Here is a 12637-nt window from a genome sequence, read left to right on the forward strand (position 1 = left end):
AGACCCTATGTTCCCACCATTACCCTACTCCCCTCCGTTCACACCGCAGCCTTGGAAAATGAAGTTCAAAGTCAAACAGGCAGTTACAAAACAAATTTAAGAAATTCAATGTCTAAAAATACACAAGTTGCTAGATGTACCAGTATGAATTTAGGAGCACACTGGGGAAGAGCTGGAGAATTTTTAGCAGTCATTAACTCTGGATTTAAGGAGGTGAGACAGAACTAATCTGGAGGTAGGGATATCTTTAAATAATATTAAGTGATTATATTTAAGGTATTAGGGTTTTTTTGTTTTGTTTTGTTTTACTTTTTTGTGTCTTCAGATAAGCTAAATTATCTCTAAAAAGCCCTTCAACCCTGTGTTTCTAATAACTTACCCTAAGAGTCATCAACTGCCAAACAGGAATGTGAAGACAAGGGTGCGTGCTTGCCCGGGCCCGTGCGGGCCAGCGCCGGGGCGGTTAGTACCCAGGACACCAAAGACGCTCTCTGCTCTCGGCATGTCTGCTATAGGCCTTGATTGATTTTGGAAATGTGAACCTCTCTCCTAAACATTTCCAGTATTTTGAGGGGCTTTCACATTTCCAAATACAAATTTTACAAACCTACCATTTTCATATGTTTTTGTATTATTTTTTAAAATGGATGGATGGAGTTGGTGGGTTCACGTGCTTGTTAAACTAGAAAAGTGGCTTCAGCTTTAAACATCACTTAAAATGGTCTATATACTAAGGCTATTTTAAATCATTCTGGATAGCAAAGTTTTTCACACAGCTAACACTTTATCATTCATCTCAAAATTGTGTTTTAATCATTTTAGACCAAAGTTTTAAAATATGTATTCCATAACTCAATGCCTCCTTAAATAGTCTGTCTTACTGTGTTAGAACAAAGGAATGAAATGGAAGGGTTTTTATTTTTAACAGATAAAATGATATAATTAAGTTCTGCTGTACTTGTTTCTATGATACGCCTATATTCTTTAAGACAATAATTTCTTAATATCTCAAAATATAAACTCCTAAACGTGAGATCTCATTTTTATTTCAGATATGGAATACTTGTCTGAGACTTCCTAATTATATAGCACTGTCTTCAGAAACAGGCCACATAGACCCATATATGGGAATTTACTATATTAAAAACAGTGTCATATCAAATTGGTAAAGGAACTAAACAATCTGAGATATCTCCCAAGCCTTATGGGGGTAAAAAGTGATAAGCTGTCTCACCCCTCCAGATATATCAAGATTGAAACATGAAAAATGAAACCAACAAAGAATTAGAAGTTCTAAGTAAAAATTTTTTCATAACCTTAGCAAGTGGAAAAGGCCTTTCTCAGGAAATCAGACAAGTGAGAAGCTATTTTACTTTTTAAAGAAGAGATCAATTTACTAAATAACAATCGATAACTTTGGACTAGCCAAAAGACTACGTTCATAAGGGTTTCAAATGAGTCAGAGACTCAATTTTCAAGGGTTTGTGAATAAGTAGATCATTGTTAAAGAACTAAAAATGCCCAACATACAAAAGTGTGTTCAACCTCCTTCATAATTGAAGAAATACAAATAAAATGCAAATCAAAGTAATACACTATCTTTTACCAACCAGATTTAGAAGAATGATTTTTAAAAAACCCTTCATGTGGGCAAACAGGTCCTTCAGTACAGTCCTGGGAAGTCTACTGGCAGGGTGTTGGTTTTGCAGAGGTATTTAGCAACATTTCTCAACGTCTGAATGCACTTTCATTTTCACCAGCGACTCCACTGTAGTTTATCCCACAGATATTCTCACTCAAGGGCAAAGGCTATTCAGCAAACCACCGCTTGTTACCACGCACAACTACCGGGATGTCTACCAGTAAGGAACTGGTTAAATAAATAATGGTCATCCACACAAGGTAAAACAAGGCAGCTATTCAAAAGAATAAGGCAGAGCCATGTCACTACGGACAGATCTCCAAGGTATAATTAAGTAGGGAAAAAGAAACATCTGGTCCAGGATGAACACATCAGTATAAACAAAAATGTATTGGTACAGAAGCCAGTATACAAAGAAAATTTTTCTATATATTCCTAAAACTGTTCGCCATGTACAGTATTATAAAAAATATTATTATATTTTTTCCACTATTCCACCACATACCAACCTTCGAGCCTAAAGACCTGCAGGAGTTTGTCTCGAAGCAGTTCATGTCATCTTCTCTCTTTTCCCTGCTCTATGGACCTCTGTATCTGTCCCCCCCAATCTTTACACTACATCCTCTACTGGATTATTGTGGGAGTAGGATCTACTAAACATGATTTTTTTTTAATTGAAGTATAGTTGATTAACAATATTGTGCTAGTTTCAGGTGTACAGCAAAGTGATTTGGTTATACGTATACATATGTATATATCTCTATTCTTTTTTTTTTCCCCAATTCTTTTCCCTAAGCATGAATTTTTGTAGCCATTCTGGCTTATTTCCTTCTTAAAACAATTCTGAAAATTGAAATATCTCATTTAAACTTGGCCTCAATTTATAACCATGGCTAGGATATCTGCCAAATTGCTTTACCAGTTTAAAAAAAAAAATTTAGTCATGGATAATGAACTCTTTCCAAGTACAATCAGATGGTAAATAGTAAAGCCTACTGTTTGAGACATATGGGATACACAAAAGAGGGTTACGTTAACAGAGTATGTATGAGGAAAAGTTCCGAGTGAAGGGAGGGAGGAAAAAACCTAACATTTACTAACTGCTATGTGCCAGATATTTAAAAATACATTATTTAATTTAGCCTTACAATTCTAAGATAGTGAGAATATTTTTCCATTATACAGATAAACAAGGAAGCAAAGTAGGAAGGGAGGGAGGGAGAAGAAAGCCATTATCTGAGCCCTACATGCACTCAGCCTGGTATGGACGTAATGCTTCTATGGGGAAGGTCCTCAAGAGTGACATCTAAAGTTAAGAAACACTGAAATATCCAAATGTCCATCGATGGATAAGCTGGTGAAGGAAATGTGGTGCATACAGGCAGACCTTGTTTTATCATGCTTCACTTTGTTGCACTTCGCAGATATTGTTTTGGGGTTTTTTTGTTTTGTTTTGTTTTTACAAATTGAAGGTGTGCGTGGCGACCCTGCATTGTCAGATAATGATTAGCATTTTTTTAGCAATGAAGTGTTATTTAATCAAGGTATGTACATTATTTTTTAGACATAATGCTACTACACACTTAAGAGACTACAGTATCGTGTAAACATAACTTTTATATGCACGAGGAAACCAAAAAATCCACATGACTCACTTTATTGGGTTATTTGCTTTATTGCGGTGGTCTGGAACCCAACCTGTGCTATCTCCAAGGTGTGCCTGTATATACATACATTAGGACATTATACAGCCTTAAAAAGGAAGAAAATTCTGACACATGCTACAACACAGATGAACCTGGTAGACATCACGTTAAGTGAAAAAAGCCAGACACAAAAGGACACACATTGTATGATTCCACTAATATCAAATACCTGAAGCAGTCAACTTCATAGAGACAGAAAACAGAATGGTGGCTGCCAGGGGCTGGGGGCAGGGTGGATGGAGGACAGAGTTTCAGTCTGGGAAGGTGACAAAGTTCTGGAGATGAATGGTGGGACAGCTTGCACAGCACTGTGAATGTCTCAATGCCAAAGAACTGCACACCTAAAAATGGTTAAAACGGTAAATTTTATGTTATGTGTATTTTACCGCAGAAAGAAATACAATGAATCATGATTTCAAATGTTCAAGCCTTTAGCAAATAAAACTTAACTTTATACAGGTCATCAGGAATTAACTGTAAAAATATTCTGATTGCTAGGATTACTGAATCGCTCCATTAGCAAGATAAAGCAGTTGAGTAGTAATTGGGATGCCATATTCCTCAAAACAAGTCTTAGGAAAAGGCCCAGGAAAAATAAACCTATTCTCTTCTGGCAAAACAGTACCGAGGAAGATGAAACAAGAAAAAGTAGACCCCACTTCTGATAAAATCAAAGGGCAGTGGTTCTCCAGTACACTCTGTGGACCCTTCCAGGTAGTCTGCAGGCTCAAAAACTATTTCATAGTAACACTGAAATGGCATTTGTCTTTTTTGGTGTATAGGTGTGTAGGTGTTGACACCTACACTGATGGTGCAAACGTTATCATGACTAACACTTCTGACTCCTTAGAACAAATCAAGGCAGTGGCACCAAAATATATCAGGAGTCATGGGTTTCATCACTATACCATGTACTCAAGGTGGGGGTGGGGACAGTTCACCTAAAAATGCCCTTGGGGAAGCAATAAAAAATTATTAATTTGTATTAAATCTCAACCCTTGAGTACACATCTTTTTCTATTCTGTGTGAGGACACAGAGCACTTCTGCTACACAACAAAGTATGCTGGGGATCTTGAGAAAAAGCACTAACGCAGCTCTTGGAATTATGAGCCCAACTGGCAGCGTTTTCAAGGATCACCTTTTTGTAGTCCTTTGAAGGACAGTCTATGCGTGTGTATTCAGACTTGGGTATCTGGCAGACATTTTCTCCAAAATATGTGAAGTGAGCCTGTCACTTCAAGGCAAACAACTCAAAGTGTTTGTTGTCAAAGATAAAATAGTGAGTTTTCAAGCAAAATTTAGAGTTTTTAAAAACTATCTGCCACCATGAGCTTCCCAATACTTAAAAAGACTTTTCTGTGGAAATCAGTGGTGATATTAACAAGATTTTGATATTGTAAAACAAAACGTGCTAACAGTTGGAAGAGCAACACAATTCAGTAAATCAGTACTTTCCAAATGACTAACGGATGATGTTACAAAATGATGCATGGGAGAAAACATCCATTCAAAGTGCAAAACAGACCCAGAGTTTTCAAACTACGAAAAGTTCAATGGGGTTTCAGATCCCACACTGGCAACTAACCTGCAAGAACAACTACTTGCCAAGTTTTGGTGTAGTATCGAAGAATTTCCACCATCATCTAAAAAGGCTATTAAAATATTCTGCCCTGTTCCAGCTACATATGTGTGTGAGGCTAAACTGTTCATACACATCACCTAAACTGGCACACTGCCGCAGACTGAAGCAGCAGCAGAGACAGAACTCAGCTGTCTCCTACTAACTCAATCATTAAAGAAATCTGCAAAAACGTAAAACAATGCCACTCTTCTCAACTCTTAATCTGGAAAATCAGCTACTTTTAATTTTACAACAGTATTTACATGAACGTGTAGAAGGCAGCTTCTGACAAGGCCCCCAACAATCCTCAATCCTCGAGGTATCCACGACCTTGTATAATCACCTCCCCTTGAGTGTGGGCAAGACCTAGTAACTTCTAAGGAAGAGAGAATTTGGCAAAAGTGAGAGGACATTACTTCTTTGATGATGTGATGAAGGACTGCCCCTCCTCCGCCATTGCGCAGGCACTCTCTCCTCGCTACTCTGGTGCAGCAGCAGCCATGCTGTGAGGTGTCCATGGAAAGGACCCCGTGGCAAGGGACCAAGGGAGTCCTCCAGCCAACAAGAGCTCATGAGGAACCAAGGCCTCAGTCCAACAACTTGCAAGGAATTGAATCCTGCCAACAACCACCCGAGCGAGCTAGGAAGTGGACCCTTCCCAGACAAGCCTTCGGATGACAGCAGCCCACCAGAGGTGGAAGCAGAGGACCCAGCTAAGCCAGTTCTGATGGACAGAAACTGAGATCATAAATGCTGCTTCAAGCACTAAGTTTTGGGGTGATAGTTATACAGCAATAGACAACTAGTACACCACCAGCTGATCTTTTCAATTGAATAATCATCTGAAAATTGTTTTGACTTCTAAAATATAGGAAGCATTATTAGGTATAACCCAACTAAATGAAAACTCCTTGGGATTCTCATTTTTAAGTGTGCAGAAAGATTCTGAAACCACAAAGTTTGAGGACTGCTGTGCTGGCTGCGGTGGAACATGGACAGCGAGGGACTCGGCCAGCTCAGTCCAGCCACGGTCCGCGAGGGCTCCCTGTCTGGGCACCCAGAGCCGAGCAGATTCATCCCCAGGGAACACGCCAGGTGGGAGGACAGAGACGAGAGAGCCGGGGCCTTCCTGTTCAACCACACCGAACAAATTAGCCTTTCCCTTTGGGCTGTGACTGGTGTACCGTACAGTATAACCACATGGGTGGTGAGGGAGAATTGGTATAAACCATTTTCCCTTGGCCTTTCTTTGTTGCTGTGGTTCATTCAGAAGCTTCTCCAACAGTACTTGATATATTCCCTCACGTAACCCTCAGAACTATCTTAAAGGCAGGTATGATGAACAAATAGCTTCAGTGATCAGGTAATTTTAAGTAATTTGTCCAGTCACAGACCTAGCACTTGGAAAGCAGACACTGAACTCTTATCTTTCTCTACATATTCCAAAGAGTATGTTCTTCCAAGGGTACGTTAAAAATAAACAGGTGTGGTTATGGTCACACAACTCCAAATATACTAAAACCAGTGAACTGTACTCTGTAAGTGGATAATTTGTATGGTATGCATACATCATTTGCCTTTTACTCAAAGGATGATGGCATGAGATTTCACACTTACTTCTATAGCCATTTCTTTTATTAAAAGGAAGGGTGCTGGACTCCATGATTTACAAAATCACTTCTAGCTCTAAAATTGTAATTCAGTGATTATCAGCAATCTGAGAGATACCTGAACTAGCCTAAACACCTATCTAGGCAGCAAAAGGGTCAGGAAATAAGATTTTAATGCCCAAAGCTACAGCACTATGCTGGGGCTTGATCTATTTTGCCAAAGGGAAGGAGCTGAGCCACACATTCAGCACCTTCAAGTCACAGACTCTTAAGAAAATGGTCCTCTACTTTTTATGAGTGATCTAAGTGCAACATCCCTGTCCCAATTTTATGGAGTCATCCTTCCTCAGTTCCACATGGACCAATCATGATGCACATCTGAAACATCAACCCTTCTCTTTTTACTTGTCCTACTGAACCCAGCCACTTCAGCTTTTTGTTACCACTGTGTTGTGTAGACTTTGAGAGGTTTAAAAGGCTCCCTCTAAAACTTTCAATTCATCCAAATTACATTTGGAGGTGACTTTGCAGGAAGGTACACGGCAGCACACCTCCAAAATGATGTATCTTAAGGTCAACGTAGGGCCTAAGGGAATGAAACAAATGGTAGTAAAGATATAAGGCTCAAAACTCCCCAGGTTCCTGAATTACAACCACTTTCCTATACCCACAATGGCCCAACCCCACCCTTTAAAATTTGTTTTCATTCAGCAAAAACTAATACTCGTTTTACGTAACACCAAGTTCTACTCACATTCAACAAGGAACACATTGTCATTTACTATCCTTGAGAAATGTGTTTAGAGAGCACAAGACACATGGAATATGGGTAATGCCTTTGGAGCCAAAAGACCTCGGCCTCTGAACAGACCACTTACTACCTCCTGGGTGGCCATGGGGAGATCAACCTCTCAGTTTCCCGATCTGTAAACCAGGGATGTACAGGACCTACCTTCTAGAGTTGTAAGAAGATTAGATACAATGAATATATATTGCTAGCATGTTGCAGAACTGTTTATAATATCTGAATAAAGATACAATTTACAAATTATGCAAAATGCCTACATTCTTACTTTTAATATTGCCCACATGTCAATTCAAAAAATCCTTAAAGAAACATGTTTCTAAGCAACTGTACCTCTTCCTCACCAAACCATCCTACTTTGACCTGAGACAAGGAAAAACAGAAAAATGAAAAAGTGATAGTTTAGCAATATTACTCATGACAGTCGCAGAGTGGGAGGTGGGTGATGATAAGAGGACAACACTGGTCATTTAAAATATCTTTTCCTTCAAGAACATTTAAGTAGTTATAAGCAACAAGAGAATTTCAACTAGGAAATAAAGTAAATCATAAAAATATACTCCAGGTTCAAACCCTTAAAGGGTCATCTGGCCTATTTTTATCCTCTTCTAGAAACGCTCCACTTGGGAAAAATTTAACCGTAGCTAATTCTCAATGTTGATGAATACTGTATTAAGCTGATATTTCACTTTATACACTTTACTGTTACATTCATTATACTAACTTAAAGTTACTGATAATCACAACAGAACCAAACAAACAGGAACTGAGGAGGAAGGGGGCGGGAAGGGGAGGAAGAAAGAGGCAAAGGGATTTCTTTGGGATGTTGGGTTAGAACTTCCCAGGTGACAGAATCTGCGCGTGGAGTAGGGTACGTCAGTTGTATTATCAATTACACAATTAAATACCAGCTCAAGGCCAACTTTACCAACTCTGAGCTGTGCTATTTAAGCAAGGTTTTCTTTTGGACTGAGCTTCAGATGCCCTATCTATATCTGCAGAGATAAGGAAATATTAGATAGAATGTCAATTTTAAGTGCCTAGCACAATGCAGGAAATAGTGAGAACTCGGAATCCTTTCCTTTGAAACACAACTCTCTAAAAAGTATAAAATCTGAGCAGCTTATTTATTGAAAAGAAATCTATTATAGTGACTCCTTCCGTGAAGAATCTCACACAAAGGCAAATCACACACACTGTTTTATAAAGTCTGGATTTGGCGCACACATTTCTAAACAAAACTTCTCTAGTCAAGACCAATATAGAGGACACCAAATCATATACAACACCTACCAGTAACATAATATATCAACGTAGTATATTATGATCGATGAAAAGTGGTACTGCTGGAGGGACTGCTGTATCTGGTCTGCTCTCATTACTGCTTTGCCTGTTTGGTTCTTCATGAAAATAAAATTTACCAAAGCTTGCTGACAGAGTGACAGGGTTAATGATCACTGGGTGGGTGGGTGGGGAATAAACTAGGAGTTTGGGATTAGCAGATACAAACTACTATATACAAAACAGATAAACAACAAGGTCCTACTGTATAGCACAGGGAACTATATTCAATACCTTGTAATAGCCCATAATGAAAAAGAGTATGTACATATATGTAGAACTGGATCACTATGCTGTACACCAGAAACTAGCACAACATTGTTAATCAACTATATTTCAATTTTAAAAAATGTATTCCAAAAACACCTATTAAAAAGAATTAGATGACACTGTTGCAAATGGAAGATCACTTTGGTTCTTACTACTTAATTTCTGTGGCAGAAGAGTGGAAATTCATCATCAAGTCCACAAATGGGAAGAAAAGGTAATGAAATGGTTTCTTCCCATCCCATACTCTTGCTCCATCCTGACCTGATTTCTCCTCGTTATGGCTATCACAGAGAGATTCTGGGAAAAGGGAATACAAAGGTTGGGAGACAGAGAAATGAATCTTTCATATACTATCCCCTGCACACCAAGTAAAATTCGCCACACCTGGCACAGTGCTGAATGTGTCACATTGACTCTTACACTTCACAACAATCCTATGTGGTCGGTGTCAGCATCATCCCCTCTTCACAGTGATGCAACTGAAGCTGAGAAGGATTGCGAAACCTGCCCAAGGCTGCACAGCTAGGAAAAGGCAGAGAGCCAGGAGTCTTGAGCAAACCCATACTATTTGCCCACTACCCACTACTTATTACCATAGTGTGGATGAAAGGGTACTGGATTCCAGGTTCGACTTCACGCCTTAGGCAAATCACCTGACCTTGCTGAGCAATTTATCGTCTGCAAATGAGGACAATGACAGCTGCCCAGCCTTCTCCACAGCATCTGAATGACACTGAAAGAGTTAATCTATCTGCAAATATGCCATAAAAACTAAAGGGGCACCATGTACATGTAAGACTGAGCAGAGGTTCCATGTATCTTCATCCTTCCTATTTGACCTAAAAATAAATTTAATAGTAGTTAAATACTTTTTAACACTCCAAGAAAAACTTTAAGGGAAAAAAATCAATCTTAGACATTCTGGAAAGGCAAAACTATAGAGTCTGTAAAAAGATCAGTTTGGGGGAAGAGAGGGAGGAATGAGTTAAATTTTTAGGGCAGTGAACTCTTCTGTATGATACTGTAGCAGTCGATATATCTGTCAAAACTCTTAGAATGTAAAATATCAAGAATGAACCCTAATGTAAATTATGGACTTTAATTAATAAGAATATTTCTAACAAATGTACCACACCAATGCAAGATATAAATAATAGGGGAAAGGGGTACATGTGAGGGGATAGATGGGAACTCTGCAATTTATATTCATTGTCTGGTAAACTTAAAACTGCTCAAAAAAAAAAGGTTTTAAAACAAAATTTAAAAAAACTCAACCTTGTAAAACAAAGTCTACATAGGGATTTAGGAATTAGTATGAATGAGCTTGGCATTCTAAAAATGCCTGGAATACTTGACAATGTAATATCCCATCTTTTTAGACCAATATTGTCCAACAGAACTTTACGCAATGATGGAAATATTCTAGATCTGCTCTAATACAGCAGTCACTAGCCACATTGGCTATCAAACACTTGAAATATGCCTAGTATACTGAGGAATGGAATTTTTAATTTCATCTAATTTTAATTAACATTTAAATAGCCACAAGTGGCTAGTGGCTATCATCTCAAACAGCAGAGTTTGTCTAAAATTCAAGAGCCCCATAGAAATGTATTGTAATGGGGGGTGGGAGGGGTGAGTGTATCTTAGTAGTAGAGTGAGTGCTTAGCATGCACAAGGTCCTAGGTTCAATCCTCAGTACCTCCGTTTAAAAAATAAAAATAAAAACAAAAATAAAAATGTACTGTAGCATCAACTTTAAAAGAAAAAAGTTACCTCAAGAGACCATTCAAATGGATGTAGTTGTGAGACAATGCCACAATTCCCTAAGTCAAGAGTGAATGAAGGGTGGTTAAAATAACCAGGAAGCAACACAGCCCATCTGCAACTGTTTCTCACTTTAAGTTCCATAATGTAACCCAATAGTGGCAAAACGGTCGCTTTTCCTTGAATTCCTTCAGTATTTTCAAAACAACCCGATTAGTTAAACATCATTTCTGCTTCCTGAAAAATAGGGCAGAGGTCAAGTTAGAATTAGGACTATGTTTTCAAGCTGGTGACCCAGAGGAAATAAAAAATGAAGGGTCGTAAGGAAATAACATAAACTTGACTTCTGCAAACCTAAGACAGTCACCCAATTTTTTTAATGAAAATTCAAGAACTAAGGTTTAATCATGTATTTCAATTCCACGTCACAGGAAATCAAAAGAAAACAAGATGCCTAGAAAAGCGTGAGCAAAGAAAGGTGCCTGAGGTAAGTCAACAAAAATGAAATGGTAGAGACACACAGGGCTATTCTTATCCAGCTGTTAACCAGAGCGCTACTCAAAGGGTCATTACCTCTTGGTTGTTTCAAATGATAGTTGATTAAAGCTCAGTTCCTAATTCAGACTTTTTGTCCTTATCCCAGTGGCAAAAAAGGTAACTCATGTCCTCAATTGCAGTGACTTTTTCTCAGAGTCCTCCCCTGGGGGTCCTATGAAATCAAACACTGAGATTGGCTCCCCACCCTCAGGGAATAAGTGCCGTGTCCAAAGTGATGGTGTTGAATCCCTAGAGTACATTCGGTCCACAGCTTCTTTCTCAGTTCTGCAAGTGCTGGATCTTTCTTTTAGAGTACAAAGAGAGGGAGAGAAAGAGGTAATTGAGAAGTAGTAACACCCTCATGCAGAGAGACATGAAAACACCTGACCTTAGAAATAGGTCCCAAAAGCTAACTCTTCACACTTTGCCCAGAGGTAGACGGAACCTTTGTTCTCCTTTTTCAAGTTCACGAACCGCATTAGAAAAATACTATTTCGTAAGTTGACACAGGAGTGATCTTTAACAGTATTCAAATGCTTAATTAGGTAATATTAAATAGCCCCGACAGATCAAGCAGGACGTCCAAACAAGTTGAACGTTTCAATATGTTCAACTGCAAGGAGAAAGAGGGGTTTCCACCTTCCCAGCCCTTTTCCCCCTCACTTCTCTATTCCTGGGCCCAAAAGCCCTGTACCCTGGTCGTTGTGCAATCTTTTTCGAACTCCACCCACTGACTCCAGAACAAGTGGAATTCTCCCATTCTGAAGGTCTTGATTTTCCTGTATCCAGGGAGACACTGAAAACTCCTTGACGTGAGTCAAGTAAGGCAAGGGGAACGGTCCAGCCTGACTCCCAGATTAAGAGAGACCAAAGGCCAAGGTGGGGGAGGCGCTCAAGTTTCCGCTCACCAAGGGGGTAAAAAAAAAAAAAAAGGAAAGGAAAGGTGAAGGGATAAAGAGCGACAAGGGGAAGGGAGGGCTGGATTGGGAAGACCGGCTCTCTGCGATGCTGCTCGCAACTCTCCGGAACCCAGGTCCTCCAGCATCGCCTCCCCATCGCCCGCCCCACGTGCAGCCAAGCCGGTGGCTCCCAGAGAGGAGCTCCGGGGCCTGGGTCCCGGGGGCCGAGCGGTCCCGCTCGCCTGCCCGCGTAGTGGAGGGGAGAGCAGGGGGCGGGGGAAAGGGGGCGCAGCGCAGCCCCGACTCCCGCGCGGTTATCTTACTGCGCAACAGCCTAGCCCGCGTCGCCCAGGCGCACCCGCAACGCGCCCTGCACACCTGCCCTGCGCGAGGAGGGCGAGCCCGCGACCCCAGGCAGCACCTAGACGGCGGCGCCC

General features: G+C 40.0%; 1 protein-coding gene across 1 annotated transcript in view; it reads right to left on the reverse strand.

Moving 5' to 3' along the window:
• TXLNG (taxilin gamma) overlaps window positions 1–12637 on the reverse strand; it is a 28295-nt gene that overhangs the window by 14402 nt on the left and 1256 nt on the right.

This window comes from Camelus ferus, chromosome X (assembly GCF_009834535.1).
Source record: "Camelus ferus isolate YT-003-E chromosome X, BCGSAC_Cfer_1.0, whole genome shotgun sequence".
Classification (NCBI taxonomy): Eukaryota; Metazoa; Chordata; class Mammalia; order Artiodactyla; family Camelidae; genus Camelus; species Camelus ferus.